Genomic DNA, 17,734 nt, shown 5'->3' on the forward strand with positions numbered 1-17,734 from the left:
CAGGCCTCAGAGCTAGTTTCCTTCCTGCAAAATGGTCTTGATATCCCTTTCCAGGAATCTCTCACAACAAGGAGTTGAAATCATAGAATTAGAGTCTGGCCATTCCAGGTTAGGCAACTTCCTCTTGTTCCCTAGAGAAAGGAATGAAAGGTTACTGATAAATGCATCAATTCATCATGAGTGTATATATGAATGGATAGACAACAATCTTCCTGTGCTCCCTTCAGCAGCACATATATTAAAATGGCAACAATACAAAGATTTGCATGGCCTGTACAAGAATGACCCACAAATTCATGAAGCATTTCATATTTTGGGGGTGGTACAGGCTTCCTTTATGGAATGAATAAACCATGGGAATAAAAAGCACAGCAGAGGGAATACAGTCAATGATGTTGTAATAGTGTTGTATGGTGAGAGATGGGAGCTACATTTGTGGGGAGGATAGCATAACATATAGAGAAGTTGAATCATTACATTGTACACCTGAAACTAATGTAATGTTGTGCGTCAACTATACTCAAAAAGTTAAAAGAAAAAGAATCTCCTTAAATCCTCTGAATTTAGAATCCTCAATAGCTCTATGTTCTTACCTAACCCTGCTCCTGTGTAAATGAACTAACAAGTAATTTAGAGCTCCATCCCTGAGAAGCTGCTGAATCAAAAAGGACGTATTTAAACTTAATTGCTCCAAATCCTTACCACCCCCCCCAACTACTCCACTAACAGGGATACTGACTAGGTGAAACTATTAAGAGAGATTATATGAATATAATAACATTGATCTCAACGTCTAGATGAAATCTTAATCTCTCAGAAATATTTTTCACTCAGGCTAGAATATGCTGGATCTCAATGGATCTCAACTCTTCAAGACAAAACAAAAACAAAACAAAAATGTTTCATTCATTTATTGTTTTTTAGTCTGTGGCAGTTTCAAAAAAAAAGATTGGAAATTCTCTGATACTGCTCCTATGGAGGAATCTGCTCTGTGTCCTCTTCCCCTTGAATAAGGGTAAACCAGTGACTCACTTGTAACTCATAGAATGCAGAAGTGACTCTGCATGACATCCAAGGATGGATCAGAAAAGATAACACAGCTTCTGTCTTGTTTACTGGTACACTCGTACGTGGGGCCTTGAACTGCCATCTAAGTAGTCCTATTACCCTCAGAGTGTTATGCTGGAGAGCCCACGTGTAGTCACTTTAGCCAAGAGCCCAATGAGGGCTCAGCAAACAGCCAGCAATTCACATTCACTTGAGTGCAACATATTTGACATTATGCCCAGTTGGTCCTTCAGATGACTGCAGTCCCAGCAACAGCTGACTGCAACCACGTGAGACTCCCCAAGAATTGCCAACATGAGTCCGTCTTAAATTCCTGATTTGCAAAAAAATTCTGAACAAAAAGAAAATGTTTATTTATTTATTTATTTATTTATTTATTTATTTTTTTAAAGATTTTTTAAATTTATTTATTTGACAGAGAGAGAGATAGTGAGAGAGGGAACACAAGCCGGGGGAGAGGGAGAGGGAGAAGCAGGCTTCCCGCCGAGCAGGGAGCCCGATGCGGGCCTCGATCCCAGGACCCCGGGATCATGACCTGAGCCGAAGGCAGACACTTAACGACTGAGCCACCCAGGCGCCCAAGAAAATGTTTATTTTAATATGGAAAGTTTTGAGGTACTTTGCCACATGGCATTTGTAACCAAAAGACAATTTTCCTGAAAAGATTTAACGCAATTTACAAAGGTAGAAAAACAATAGGGTGATATATATTAATATTTATTTTCATCATGCCATGCTTTTCATTTTTGGATTTAAGGATCATATAACTTTTAGAAATGCAAATGGAAATATTTTGCTTGTCACTGGATATCAATAAAGTAACATATAGTATATAATGTATAACTTACCAAGATGTACTTATTGCCTAATTTGTTTGCATATTTATTGGATGACAAATATAAGGATATATTCTTTCAAATTAAACTATGATCTTCATATGAATCTTTTATTTTGACTGGGGTAAAATTTACATACAGTGATTTTATATAGAAAAATTGATGAGATATGACAAGTGGGACAGCCCCATAATTAATAGGCCAACAAAGATATGGAATATTTAAACCACTCCAGAAAGTTCCCTGTGCCCCCTTTGCGGTCAAACCCTACCCACCACAGGTAACCAATGTTTTGTCTATTATCTTAGAGATTAATTTTGTCTGTTCTAGAATTACTATAAGTAGACTCATACTGTCCATATTAGTATAGCTCATTAATACGTGTTCTCAGTAGAGGTATCATCCCCAAAGAAGTGAAAATTGGTTCTTGGTAATGGGTGAAAAAATCTTGGATATTACAATGGTGAGTGACACCCTAAAATTCAACCTTACCTGACAAAATCTTTATTTAAGATGTAATTTCTCTCATTATGGAGAATTTTAATTTAACTTTCTTCTGGGAGAGGGGAACAATAATAAAAAAAATGTCAAAAAACGCTGATCTATGGTTAACTGAAGTCATATAGCAAGAGTCTGCCAAATTTGTTCTTTTGCAAGTTCTTTTGGCTATGCTAAGTCCTATTCTTTTTCATATAGAATTTAGAATCTCCTCAAATTCTATAAAAAATAATTTTGAGATTTTGTTTGGCATTACAGTGACTCTGTGAATCAATTGGGAGATTGATATTGAAATGATACCGAGTCTTTTATTCCATGAACACAATCTTTCCATCTAAGTCTACTGTAATTTCTCACAGCAATGTTTTGTAGTTTTCAACATATAAGACTTTCATTTCTTTTTTTTAAGATTTTATATATATATTTTAATTTTTTTAATTAACATATAATGTATTATTTGTCTCAGGGGTACAGGTCTGTGATTCATCAGTCTTACACAATTCACAGCACTCACCATAGTACTTACCCTCCCCAATGTCCATCACCCAGCCACCCCATGCCTCCCATGCCCCTCCACTCCAGCAACCCTCAATTTGTTTCCTGAGATTAAGGGTCTCTTATGGTTTGTCTCCCTCTCTGGTTTCGTCTTATTTCATTTTTCCCTCCCTTCCCCTATGATCTTCTGTCTTGTTTCTCAAATTCCTCATATCAGTGAGATCATATGATACTTGTCTTTCTCTGACTGACTTATTTTGCTTAGCATAATACCATCTAGCTCCAGCCACATCATTGCAAATGGTAAGATTTCATTTTTTGATGGCTACATAATATTCCATTGTATATATATACCACATCTTCTTTATCCATTCATCTGTTGATGGACATCTAGGCTCTTTCCACAGTTTGGCTATTGTGGACATTGCTGCTATAAACACTGGGGTGCATGTGCCCCTTTGGATCACTACATATGTATCTTTGGGGTAAATACCCAGTAGTGCAATTGCTGGGTTGTAGGGTAGCTCTATTTTCAACTTTTTGAGGAACCTCCATACTGTTTTCCAGAGTGGCTGCACCAGCGTGCATTCCCACCAACAATGTAGGACGGTTCCCCTTTCTCCCCATCCTTGCCAACATCTGTCATTTCCTGATTTGTTAATTTTAGCCATTCTGACTAGCGTGAGGTGGTATCTCATTGAGGTTTTGATTTGGATTTCCCTGATGCCAAGTGATGTTGAACACTTCTTCATGTGTCTGTTGGCCATTTGGATGCCTTCTTTGCAGAAATGTCTGTTCATGTCTTCTGCCCATTTCTTGATTGGATCATTTGTTCTTTGGGTGTTGAGTTTAAGAAGTTCTTTATAGATTCTGGATACTAGCCCTTTATCTGACAGATCATTCTGTCGGTTGTCTTTTGGTTTTGTTGACTGTTTCCTTTGCTGTGCAAAAGCTTTTTATCTTGATGAAGTCCCAATAGTTCATTTTTGCCCTTGTTTCCCTTGTCTTCAGCGATGTTTCTAGGAAGAAGTTGCTGTGGCTGAGGTTGAAGAGGTTGCTGCCTGTGTTCTCCTCTAGGATTTTGATGGATTCCTGTCTCACATTTAGGTCTTTCATCCATTTTGAGTCAATTTTTGTGTGTGGTGTAAGGAAATGGTCCAGTTTCATTCTTCTGCATGTGGCTGTCCAATTTTCCCAGCACCATTAGTTGAAGAGACTGTCTTTTTTCCATTGGACATTCTTTCCTGCTTTGTTGAAGATTAGTTGACCATAGAGTTGAGGGTCCATTTCTGGGCTCTCTATTCTGTTCCATTGATCTGTGTGTCTGTTTTTGTGCCAGTACCATACTGTCTTGATGATGACAGCTTTGTAATAGAGCTTGAAGTCCGGAATTGTGATGCTACCAGCTTTGCTTTTCTTTTTCAACATTCCTCTGGCTATTCGGGGTCTTTTCTGGTTCCATACAAATTTTAGGATTATTTGTTCTATTTCTTTTAAAAAAGTTGATGGTATTTTGATAGGTATTGCATTAAATGTGTAGATTGCTCTAGGTAGCATAGACATTTTCACAATATTTGTTGTTCTAATCCATAAGCATGGAATGTTTTTCCATTTCTTTGTGTCTTCCTCAATTTCTATCATGAGCATTCTATAGTTTTCTGAGTACAGATCCTTTGCTTCTTTGGTTGGATTTATTCCTAGGTATCTGAGGGTTGCAACTGTAAATGGGATTGACACCTTAATTTCTTTTTCTTCTGTCTTGTTGTTAGTGTATAGAAATGCAACTGATTTCTGTGCATTGATTTTATATCCTGCGATTTTACTGAATTCCTATATGAGTTCTAGCAGTTTTTGGGTGGAGTCTTTTGGGTTTTCCACATCAAGGATCATATCATCTACAAAAAGTGAGAGTTTGACTTCCTCTTTGCTGATTTGGATGCCTTTTATTTCTTTTTGTTGTCTGATTGCTGAGGCTAGGACTTATAGTTGAACAGCTGTGGTGATAGTGGGCATCCCTGCCACATTCCTGACCTTAGGGGAAAGCTCTCAGTTTTTCCCCATTGAGTATGACATTAGCTGTGGGTTTTTCATAGATGGTTTTTATGATATTGAGGTACGTACCCTCTATCCCTACACTCTGAAGAGTTTTGATCAAGAAAGGATGCTGTACTTTGTCAAATGTTTTTTCTACATCTATTGAGAGGATCATATGGTTCTTGTTCTTTCTTTTATTAATGTATTGTATTACATTGATTGATTTGCAGATGTTGAACCAAACTTGCAGCCCAGGAATAAATCCCACTTGGTCGTGGTGAATAATCCTTTTAATGTACTGTTGGATCCTATTGGCTAGTATTTTGGTGAGAATTTTTGCATCCATGTTCATCAGAGATATTGGTCTGTAGTTCTCCTTTTTGATGGGTCTCTAACTGGTTTTGGGATCAAGGTAATCCTGGCCTTGTAAAATGAGTTTGGACGTTTTCCTTCCATTTTTATTCTTTGAAGCAGCTTCAGAAGAATAGGTATTAATTCTTCTTTAAATGTTTGGTAGAATTCCCCTAGGAAGCCATCTGGCCCCGGGCTCTTGTTTGTTGGGAGATTTTTGATTACTGCTTCAATTTCCTTAGTGGTTATGGGTCTGTTCAGGTTTTCTATTTCTTCCTAGTTCAGTTTTGGTAGTTTACATGTCTCTAGGAATGCACCCATTTCTTCCAGATTATCTAATTTGCTGGCATATAGTTGCTCATAATATGTTCTTATAATTGTTTGTATTTCTTTGGTGTTGGTTGTGATCTCTCCTCTTTCATTCATGATTTTATTTATTTGGGTTCTTTCTCTTTTCTTTTTCATAATTCTAGCCAGGGGTTTATCAATCTTATTTATTCTTTCAAAGAACCAGCTCCTAGTTTTGTTGATCTGTTCTACTGTTCTTCTGGTTTCTATTTCATTGATTTCTGCTCTGATCTTTATTATTTCTCTTCTCCTGCTGGGTTTAGGCTTTATTTGCTATTCTTTCTCCAGCTCCTTTAGGTGTAGGTTAGGTTGTGTATTTAAGACCTTTCTTGTTTCTTGAGAAAGGCTTGTATTGCTATATACTTTCCTCTCAGGACTGCCTTTGCTGTATCCCAAAGATTTTGAACAATTGTGTATTCTTGGCTTCATATTTTTCTCATTTAGATATTCATGCTCTGAATATAACATGCCAGTCCTTTCTGGCCTGCCAGGTCTCTGTGGATAGGTCTGCTGCCAATTTAATGTTTCTACCGTTGTAGGTTACAGACCTCTTGTCCTGAGTTGCTTTCAGGATTTTCTCTTTGTCTCTGAGACTTGTGAGTTTTATTATTAGATGTCAGGGTGTTGACTTATTTTTATTGATTTTGAGGGGGGGGTTCTCTGTGCCTCCTGGATTTTGATGCCTGTTTCCTTCCCCAAATTAGAGAAATTCTCTGCTATAATTTGCTCCAATATAGCTTCTGCCCCTCTCTCTCTTTCTTCTTCTGGGATCCCAATTATTCTAATACTGTTTTGCTTTATGGTGTCACTTATCTCTTGAATTCTCCCTTCTTGATCCAGTAGTTGTTTCTCTCTCTTTTTCTCAGCTTCTTTATTCTCCATCATTTGGTCTTCTATATCATGAATTCTCTCTTCTGCCTCATTTATCCTAGCAGTTAGAGCCTCCATTTTTGATTGCACCTCATTAATGGCCTTTCTGATTTCAACTTGGTTAGATTTTAGTTCTTTTATTTCTCCAGAAAGGGATTCTCTAGTATCTTCTATGCTTTTTTCAAGCCCAGCTAGTATCTTTATAATTGTCATTCTGAACTCTAGTTCTGACATCTTACTAATGTCTGTATTGATTAGGTCCCTGGCAGTTGGTATTGCTTCTTCTTTTTTTTTTTTTTTGAGGTGAGTTTTTCCGTCTTGTCATTTTGTCCAGAGGAGAATAGATGAATGAGAGGACCAAATGTTTAAAAAATGCTAAAAGGGTAACAACAACCCCAGAAAAATATACACTAAACATATCAGAAGAGACCTAAAACCTGGAGGAAAAGAAAGGGAAAAAAAAAAAATATGATCAGGCTGGTGAAAATAACAGAGCCACACACTAGATTTTGGGTGTATTTTGGTCTGTTAGAAGAAATTGCCTCCCAAAATTTTAAAGAAAGAAAAACTTATATATATACAAAAATAAGGGTAAATACGAAGAAGGGATGGAATATGACTGTAAAGATGAAAATTTAAAGGATTTTAAAATAGGAATTGAGGGGCACCTGGGTGGCTCAGTCGGTTAAGCATCTGCCTTCGGCTCAGGTCATGATCCCAGAGTTCTGGGATCAAGCCCCATGTCGGGTGCCCTGCTTGGCAGGGAACCTGATTCTCCCTCTCCCTCTGACTGCTGCTCTGCCTACTTGTGCTCTGTTTCTATCTTTCAGTCAAATAAATAAATAAAATCTTAAAAAATAAATAAATAAATAAATAAAAGAGTTGATAAGATAAGGAGTTGGTTGAAAAAAGAATGAAAAAAATTTTTAAAAAAAGAGAGAGAATGTGATCAGGCGGGAGACTAGGACAATGTCATACACTAGATTTAGGGTATATTTTGGTCTCTTAGAAGAAACTGTATCCCAAAATTTTAAAGAAAAACTTATATATAGATACAAAAAGTAAGGTTAAATACAATGAAGAGATAGAATATGACAGTACAAATGAAAAATTAAAAAATATTTTAAAAAAGGAATTGATAAGATGTTGGTTGAAAAAGGAAAGAAGAAAAATTCAACTAAAAAAAATAGAAAAAGAAAAAAAGAAATTTAAAAAACTAACTTTGAAAGACGAAAGCATCATGGGAATAAAGCCATGAATTCTATGTGCTGTATTCCCCTGGCCCTGGAATTCTGCCGTTCTTATTGATCAGTAAACTTGGTCTTGGCTGGCTGTTCTTGCTGATCTTCTGGGGGAGGGGCCTGTTGCCGTGGTTCCAAATGTCTTTGCCAGAGGCGGAATTGCCCCGCCCTTGCCAGTCCGGGCTAAATAATCTCCTCGGGTTTGCTCTCCGGAGATTTTGATCCCTGAAAGTTTTCCCTACAGCTTTGAAGGCTGAGAGTGAAAATGGCGGCCTCCCAATCTCTGTCCTGGAGGAGCCGAGAACTCGGGGCCCCACTCCTCAGTGAGCCCCCAGAGAAAAGCAATCACTCCTGTCTCCCCAGTCTCCAGCCGCACCCCGTGCTCACCCGGCCTATGACCGAGCGTTTCTATCTCTGGCACCCGACCCTGTGTGGAGTCTCCAAACCCAGCAGATCCCTGCGGTGTGCTCCTGCGCTGCTCCTCCCGGGGGAGGAAGGGGAGTCTCCCCGGATCTGCCGCTTGTTGGGTCCCTGATGGAAGAGCAGTGACCCGACTGTGCCACAGATCACAGTTTATGTCAACCCCGAGCTGAGAGCCCATGCCTCGGCTCCATCTCTGCAGCCGGCTTTCCCGCTCCGATATCTGGGAGCTCTGCCACACTCAGGCACCCCCAGTCTTTCTGTGATCCTGAGGGTCCTGAGACCACACTGTCCCAGCGAGGGTTCCACCCACCGCTTAGCCACTGGAGTGACGTCCCTCAGCGGAGCAGACTTCTAAAAGTTCCGATTTTGTGCTCCACTGCTCTATCACTTGCCAGTAGCTGGCTGACGGGGGCTCCCTCCCCCTCCAGTCTAACTTCCCAAATATTGCCTGGGATTCACGTCTCCGCACGTCCTACCTTCCAGAAAGTGGTCGCTTTTCTGTTCATAGAATTGCTGCTTTTCTTTTCTTCACTCTCCTGTTGAGTTTGTAGGTGTTCAGAATGGTTTGATAACTAGCTGAATTCCTGGGACCAGACGAACTTTAGGTCTCCTACTCCTCCTCCATCTTGTTCCTCCCCCAAGACTTGCATTTCTTTTGTTAAAGTTATCCCTATGTATTCTACATTGTTAGATAGTATTGAAAACAGTGTTCTTACAGTTCATTTTCTCATTGATTACTGCTAGCATACAGGAATAAAATGTATTTTTGTAAACTGACCACATTTATTGGTCCGTGTGTGTGTGAAATGCAGTTTAAGATTGCTTATATATAACCAATCATATTGCCTGTGAATAAAGACAGCATTACTTATTTGTTTCCAATCTTGACAGTTGTATTTCTTTTTGGTGCCATATTGCATTGGCTAGGAACCTCCAGTACAATGTTGAATGAAAGTGCATTGTTCCCAATTTTAGGGGGAAAGCATTTTATAAGTTCTTCATTAAATACAGTGTTAATTATAGAGTGTTTGTGGATGACCTTTATCAGATTGAGAAAATTCCCTTCTATTCCTGGCTTGCTGAGAACTTTTGAAATGATCATAAGATTTTTCTCATTTATTCTGTTAATATGAAAATTACACTGATTGGCTTTTGAATGTAATCTAACCTTATATTCCTGGAATAAACTTCACTTTTTCATGATATATCACCTCTTATAAACTTTGATGAATTTAATTTGCTAATTAAGAATTTTTGTATATATTTCAATAGGGAATCTTAAAATAGTTAACTCATAAATTATTTAGAAATTAGTGTTTCAATTTCTAAATATTTAGGGGCTTTCTAGATGTCTTACCATTATTGATTTTAATTTAATTCTATTGAAGTCAGAAAACACATCTAGTAATAATTAAATCATTTGAACTTTATTTAAACTTATTTTATACTCCAGCAGATTATCTATCCTGGTACACATTCCATGTGCATTAGACAAGTTGGTTTTCTGCAGTTTGCTGTAATGTTCTACAAATATTAATTGGTCAAGTTGCTAAAGTCTTCTATGTCCTTACTGATTTTTTGGTCTACTTGATCTATTAGTTATTGTTAGAAGAGTGTTAAATCTCCATTTGTAATTGTGGATTTGTCTACTTTCAATTTGATCGGCTTTGTTTCATGTATTTTGAGGTTTTATTATTGGATGCTCTGAAATCCTAGTCCCTTAGACCCAAAATTGGAGGTTGTCCTGGGCTAATATCACTACCACATGCCACACATCTGCCAACCCAAATAAAGAGGTAAACTGAGGCTAGCTCAAAAAGATGAGCTTTTTTGGGATAACAGAGAAATTGCAATTTGGCACATGCAAAATGTAGCAAGGTACAGGGAGTCTGCTAAAGTTTGGGGCGAGGCTGTATTTATGGGCAGGGAATGTAAGGAGGGGAGAGATCAGTAAGGTCTGTTAAAATCAAAGGAAATGAGACCAGCTTTAAGAATTTCCCAAGCAGACAAAACCAGTCCAGTCATAGGAACAAAAGTTCAGTTCAGCTGGTTTTGTGAGACCCACCCAACCTGGGTTGTTTCTTGCTCTTGCCTCTATAAACCATAACCCAAACTTTCCAAGGCTGATATGAGGCAATCCCTGACCAGTTCTCTATCATTTAAGAAAATTCCAAATATTATCAGTTTTCTATAAATCAGGCATTTATGGGACATCAGTTTTTCAGTCCTTAAGTCTTGCTTTTCTGAGAGCACCTCAGAGTAAAATTTTCCATTTTCCATCCTCTGATTCCATTTTAAATTGAAATTCTTTATACATCCAAAAATTGTCAATTCTGTTATTCTAACCTTAAAATATATTCAGAATCCAATTGTTTCTCACCCCCTTCACTGTAATCGCTGTGTTTTAAATCATAGTATCCCTCACTTGGATCATTGCAGAGCCTCTTATTGGGCCCTCATTTCTGTCCTGGCCACCTTACCATTTTTTTCTAAACACAGTGATCTTTTTAAAATGAAAATCAGCCCTTGTTACTCCCCTGCTCAAAATACTCCATTGTCTTTCCATCTTTTTTATAGAAAATCCAAATTTCTTACAATGACCCACGAAGTCCTACATGAGCTGTTGCCTATTCCTACTTCATCTCTTATTACTTTTCCCTTCACTAAATCGGTTCCTACTGACAACTCCTTGCTGTTCCTAGAGTACACCAGGCATGATCCAGCCTCAAAGCTTTTGTATTTGATTTTTTTCTGTCCAGAAGTCTCTATTCAAAAATATCAGCATGATGTACTCCCTCTCTGTCTCTCTCCCATCTCCTTCAGGTCTTTGTTCTAATGCTACCCTATTTAAAATGGCAATATTTATCTCCTTTTCTATTCCCCTCCCTTGATTTTGTTTTGTTTTTCCAGTTTCACTTATCACCAAATTCATTATTATATTTGTTTTATTATTTGTCTCTCCCACCAGCATGTAAATACAATGAGGACAGAGATTTTTGTGATATTTACTGTGGCATGTTTAGCACTTAGAACAATTCTTGACACATATTAACCATATAATAAAGAGTTGTTGAATGAACAAACATAATATTTTCTTATAGTACAGTGGTTCTCAATCTGGTTCCACATAGAATCCTCTGGAGACCTTTCTAAAAACATTGATTTTCAAACTAAATCTGACTCTGTGGTTAAGGTATGGATAAGCTTTAAACCTACTCAGGTGATTCTGATATGTAGCAGGGAGTGAGACTACTTCTGTAATGCCATGCCTGGTCCATGTTAATTGCTCAGTAGACAAATTAAATATGGACCTGAGCCTATGCACTGAATCTCCCAGTAAATTTGTTTATAAAGATTCTGAGCTTCACTTTCTCTGTAAAATAAAAACAATACCTCCTTCCTACCTCAAAGGATTACATAAGATAAAATAAAAAATATCTTGTAAACTTTAAGGCATCCCAAAAAGGCAAGTTATTTGATTAACTATCATTTTATTTTTTTTAACAAATTTGAAGTGGATGTCAAGCGAGACCAAGATTCTATTCCTGGTTTTCTGGGTATAAGACTTTAGCCAAATGAATGATTATTAATGATTATTAATGATTATTCATTTCTCTGGGTCTCTGTTTCTTCATTGAAAAAGATAAGAAGACTGAAGATCTAGAAGATATTTCTGGTTTGGTTACTCTATGATTCTATAGTATATCAGGTAAGTATTATAGTATTCTATTCTTACATCTCTCAGTTTGGTTGATAAGACTTTGCTTAGAATTTTCTAACACACATCTGTAAAATCCATGCTGACTCAGAGAGTATTAGCAATCTGAGGATGGATAAAGCAGAGAGAAGCAAGACATCCATGACTCTTTACCCGAAATAATTTGCATGTATTTAAACATGGTAGTGAGAATCTGTCATTTGTTTTCTTATAAAAGTCATGCACTACATTATTTCAGTAACAATTTCGTCTTTCCACTCTCCTTGTAGGCATACCACATTGGACAAAACAAAACCAAAAACAACAACAACAACAACAACAACAACACACACACACACAAAACAGAAAAAAAAAAAGTGGATAAAAGGGAGAGAATAAAGTCCTCAGTTACAAACCTTCAAGTTGGTATGCATAGTATTATTAAAATACTACTCAAAAATGTTTATAGTCGTTTCAGTATAATGTTGCAATGATGTGCCTTTCTTCTTATGTCATGTAAAAATATACAGCTCTTGTATATAAATTACACCAAATATTTGTTTTGGAAGATCATATTCTCTTCCAGGCACCATGAAGAGGAGATCCAATTAGAAGCTGAGAAACATTTGCTCTCATTGATTTCCAAGTCCACAAATTCTGGGTAGAACTCAATTTTGATTAGTAAAGGTCAAAATTTTTGAATACTGGTTTTTGTCAACAGAACACATCCTTTGCCATGACCTCATTCTCTGAGTGAAAGTGCCAGGTAGTGTCCAGCTAATATGCTTCTCACCTAGAACCAGGACACATGTTCTTTTATAAATTACCATGATTCTTGATTCTCAATTAAAAAATAATGCTGAATTTTTATCCAGATTTTTACTTTGCAACACACCCTCTCATTTGACCTTGGAGGATATTTTAATGATAGTTTTTCATAGCTATGGATTTTGGTCTCCACCTTGCCAAATTCAAAGTTCCAATTTATTATATATGTACCTTTTAAATGTGTTAATGCACACTTGTGTTTTTAATCCTATTTATTTCTCCTCTTTTCTGGTCTTAACTGTTTCATACTCATAAACATTAGTATTCATGATATTCCAATCAAGCTTTTGCACAAGAGAAACAATTTTTTTAAAAATTTTTTTTATTGTTATGTTAATCCCCGTACATTACATCATTAGTTTTAGATATAGTGTTCCATGATTCATTGTTTGTGCATAACACCCAGTGCTCCTTGCAGAACGTGCCCTCCTCAATACCCATCACCAGGCTAACCCATCCTCCCAACCCCCTCCCCTCTAGAACCCTCAGTTTGTTTTTCAGAGTCCATCGTCTCTCATGGTTCTTCTCCCCCTCCGATTTCCCCCCCTTCATTCTTCCCCTCCTGCTACATTCTTCTTCTTTTTTTTTTCTTAACATCTATTGCATTATTTGTTTCAGAGGTACAGATCTGAGATTCAACAGTCTTGCACAGTTCACAGCGCTTACCAGAGCACATACCCTCCTGAAACAATTTTTAAAGATTTTTATGAGAGAAAGAGAGCACAAGCAGAGGGAGTGGCAGAGGGAAAGGGAGAAGCAGGCTCCCCGATGAGCAGGGAGCCTGATGCAGGACTTGATCCCAGGACCCTGGGATCATGACCTGAGCCGAAGGCAGATGCTTAACTGACTGAGCCAACCAGGCGCCCCAAGAGAAACAACTTTTAAAAATACTGTCTTTTTAGTATTTAATGATTTTTTTGGTCGTTAATAAAATAAACATACTATTATTTTAGAAAAATTTGAGGACATGGAGGCACAGAAAAAAGTAAATAAAAAATAATGATCTTATGGAGGCTCACTTTATACACTGTTAGGGAGGAACTATTTTAGTTTTGCCCTTAATCTTATCAGAATCCCTTAGCTCTAGTTACGTTCTTTTCTTCTAATCTGTGCACTCTCTGTAGTTTCAGTGGAAACCCCAAGGTGTTTAACAAGCCTGTCAGGAATCCAGGCACAGCTTAGCAGGTTACATCAGGCTCATGGTCTCTAATGAGGTGGCCGTTGGCGAGAGTTGTGGTCTCAGCTGAAGTTTCAACTGGGTGGGTGCAGGAATGTCATCCATTTCCAAACTCACTTCTATGATTATTGTTGACCTTGGCCCCCCCAGCATGGTCCTTTTCCCAGAGTTGCCTCATCACATGGCAGCTCGCTTCCCCCAGGGTCATGAATCCAAGGAAGAGTGGGAGTGAGAACTGGCCCCCAGTAGAGAAGACCCAGTTGTTTTATCACTTAATTTTGGAAATGATATATCAGAATCTTTGCCATATTCTATCTTAACAATGGAGTCATTAAAGTCCAGGCCATATTTAAGGAGAAGAGGATTACACAAGGGAGTGAATACCAGGAGGTGGGAATCTCTACGAGCCATCTTAAAGATTGCCTGCCACACCATGTAAGGTTTTATAATTAATAAAATGTATAACAACATTTTGTCATTGTGTACCCATATTTTTTTAAAAAGATTTTATTCATTTATTTGACAGAGAGAGACACAGCGAGAGAGGGACCACAAGCAGGGGGAGTGGGAGAGGGAGAAACAGGCTTCCCGCTGAGCAGGGAGCCGATGAGGGGCTTGATCCCAGGACCCTGGGATCATGACCTGAGCTGAAGGCAGACGCTTAACAACTGAGCCATCCAGGTGCCCCTGTGTATCCATTTTTATTCAGTTAGCTTGACACATTCTTCTCCTCACAATAACCCAATCAGATTGGCAGAACTAGTCTCAGAGAAGAGACAATCAAGATACAGACAGCCTAAGTGACTTGCCAGCTAAAATCGCAACTTTGATCTTCTAAATTCTTTCTTGTATAATCAAAGGGTAGCACATTCAGAAGGCAAACTCCATCACCTTTTTCAGGTCTCAGCTGAATCATCATTTTCTCCAGAAAGATTCCCCAATTCTCCAAGACTAAATTTGGTATACACTTCAGGTGTTATGTTAAGTCTCTGTTGTTGCCTTATTACGGTAGTTAATACCCTGTACCGTAACTGCAACATACTTGTCTGAATAATAACTACAATACAAGCTCTTTGAGGGCAGATGTGGTGCCTTACTCACTGTTGCATGTCTTTTTTTTTTTCCCCTAGAAATCTACGAAGAAGAATTCACCTCAGGGTCAGTCAGTAGTGTTGATTTCTATATGCCTCAGAGGGTATCCTATTTACTTCTTTTTTTTTTAAGATTTTATTTATTTTTTCGACAGAGAGAGACACAGTGAGAGAGGGAACACAAGCAGGGGGAGTGGGAGAGGGAGAAGCCGGCTTCCCTCGGAGCAGGGAGCCTGACACGGGGCTCGATCCCAGGACTCTGGGATCATGACCTGAGCCGAAGGCAGATGCTTAACGAATGAGCCACCCAGGCACCCCCTATTTACTTCTTTAATGTGAAAATAAAAATTATACTGATGTTTGATGAGAAAAGAAGAGAACAACAGCCAATGAGTGGTATAAAAAGATGAGAGAAAAGACTAGAAAAGAATTTTCTAAAAGACAGCTTTCTTCTTTGTAACACTCGTGTTAGCAGATTTGCTCACTCGCTGGCCTGAGGATTATTTAATCTTAAAATATATTTCCAAAATGAGATGGAAATAAGAATGTTAAGAACAGGTTGCACATTAGCGGGGCAGTGAATCAGTGCACTGTGGCCTCTCCTCAGGTACTGGGCCTTCCCGCTGGGCTAATTTGAGAAGTCATGACAGGCATTGTTTGACAATGCAGAAAGGTCATTTTTGACAGTCAGTAGTTAATTTTCTGACTTATAGCACTTGCTTTTTTTTTTTTTTCCTTTCTAAATCTGGAGATGATGATTCTTTTGTATACTTTGGCTTTTCACTCATTAGATTCTCTAGGATTGCCAGAGGATTGTCAAGAGTCTTTTGAATGACAACATTTCAGCACTTTTTCTGAACATTGAGGAATATTGTTGCTGGGGCTTTTGGAGGATGGATTATTTTCTTGGCAGGTAGTATGGCCTCCACAGGGCTCATTAGACTTTCTGTTGGGAAGATCTAAAGTGCACAGTTGAATACTGTCATAAAAAAAGAAGTGGTTTGGGTCTAATTCCTAATGGAGCTGCAAAGAGTACAGCTCCTTTTTGATCTCTGAATTCCAAAGTAAGCCTTTTATAGTTGTCATATTATTGACTGCTCATTCCAGAGCCATGGTTCTTTTTCTTTCTAAATCTTTTATGCTCAGAATGTTATTTTGATGCTTAGTATACATGAGCAGATTTGGCACCCTTGTGTATTTAATAATATCAACATTTCCTTCTAACTGGTGTGTGTGTATTTCTCACAAAAGGGCTTTTCTTGGCAGGACCTGGTTTCTCCAGGTTAAACAGTCATACATCAAACTCAGTTTCTCTTCTCTCTATTCCTTCTGTAAGCATTAAGTTACAATATCCCTCATTTGATCACTGACATTGAAATTTTCATGAATGATGGTCTTTTGGTGGTATGGATGGTAGGAATGATTTCTCTTTTTTGGTATAAAAGTTAATTTGCAAATTTTCTTGAGAATGAAATTTCGGTACACTTGCATGTTCTAGATGATGACAGGGCTGCCGAGAAAATGACAAGGTCACTATACATGTAAAGCTTTCATTTCTTTCCCATTTACAACTCTTTCACATTTTTTTAGAAAAGATATAATTTCAAGAAAAAATAGTTTTATTCCACTCATGAAATAAATCATGTATCCATTATTAGTTTTTCCTCTCTGTTGCAAATAACCAATCAGTATGCATTGAACCACACAGCATGAGTTCAAGGTTTATAATCACAAAACAGTATTATTTATATCCATGTCACAAATTAATAAGTATATGATGAGGGATAGCATTTTAAAATGTTGGATTTTAAAATGAAAAATATGGTGTAGGGAAGGTTTTTAAAATAATATCAAAACATTCAGTATTTACTTGGATTAATAGATCCGATTGTGACTATTTCTTTCTCCTTTTTGTTAATAATTATTTCTCTTTCAGTCAATCCCAGCCTTGTAGTGTATCTGAATATCTATAACCTATAGCCCATTTTTGTTTATAATTGTTAAAAATTAGACTTGCTTGGATTTAACAGTTTGTCATAACATGAATGAATGAGGAATTTTTTTTAACAAGAAGATAAAAGTAGTATGAAATGAATGCCTATACAAGGAACACAGAATAGTGTAGCAATTCCAAAGACATCATAGCCACTCTTGTAAAGTAATCCCAAGCTATGTGTTCACATTTCCAGGATAATCTTTTTGTCTTATAATGGCACCAGACTGTATTATTTATCTTCCCTATTTAAAATAGGGAAACAATAATGCTATACCAGTTTTGAATGTCATTTTGTAAAAGGAAAAATAGTCACCTAAAACCCTAAACCCTAACTAGCTATTCTATTTTTTGCATGTTAGTTTCTAATCTTTATCTATTTCCATCCATATTTTCTACATAACATATATTCCACTTAACATCAGATCCTACACACTTCTTCATGTTTTTGAATAATCTCCATACTTAATTTCATGTGAGTATAACTTTTCAAAGGAGACTACTTATGTTGATAGCTAAGGAATTTGTGTTTCTTTTTCTCAAAGAAAACAGAGAAAGGTACAAATACCAATTAGCTACAAAATCACTGGTGTGGAACTGCTGGCATGATGAAGATTTGGGCGGACAGAATTTCAAATGCTGAGTTGGCTGTGCTGAATTGGGACTTCTCTTCAATCAGTACCTGTAACTACAAATGCCACATGCCTGTCCTTGCAGGTTCCTAAAAGTAAATATTGCAATGCAAGTTCAGACTCTGTGAAGATCAAAGGAGATTCTATTACCT

At 37.5% G+C, this 17,734-nt stretch overlaps 1 non-coding gene across 1 annotated transcript; it reads left to right on the plus strand.

Annotated features, from left to right (window-relative positions):
• The first annotated feature begins 214 nt into the window (after positions 1-214).
• LOC116626895 lies at positions 215-316 on the plus strand. Its single transcript, XR_004298368.1, has one exon. It is a non-coding gene; the product is annotated as a U6 spliceosomal RNA (small nuclear RNA).
• Positions 317-17,734: the final 17,418 nt, after the last annotated feature.

This window comes from Phoca vitulina, unplaced genomic scaffold, assembly GCF_004348235.1.
Source record: "Phoca vitulina isolate PV1807 unplaced genomic scaffold, GSC_HSeal_1.0 scaffold2, whole genome shotgun sequence".
Taxonomy (NCBI): Eukaryota; Metazoa; Chordata; class Mammalia; order Carnivora; family Phocidae; genus Phoca; species Phoca vitulina.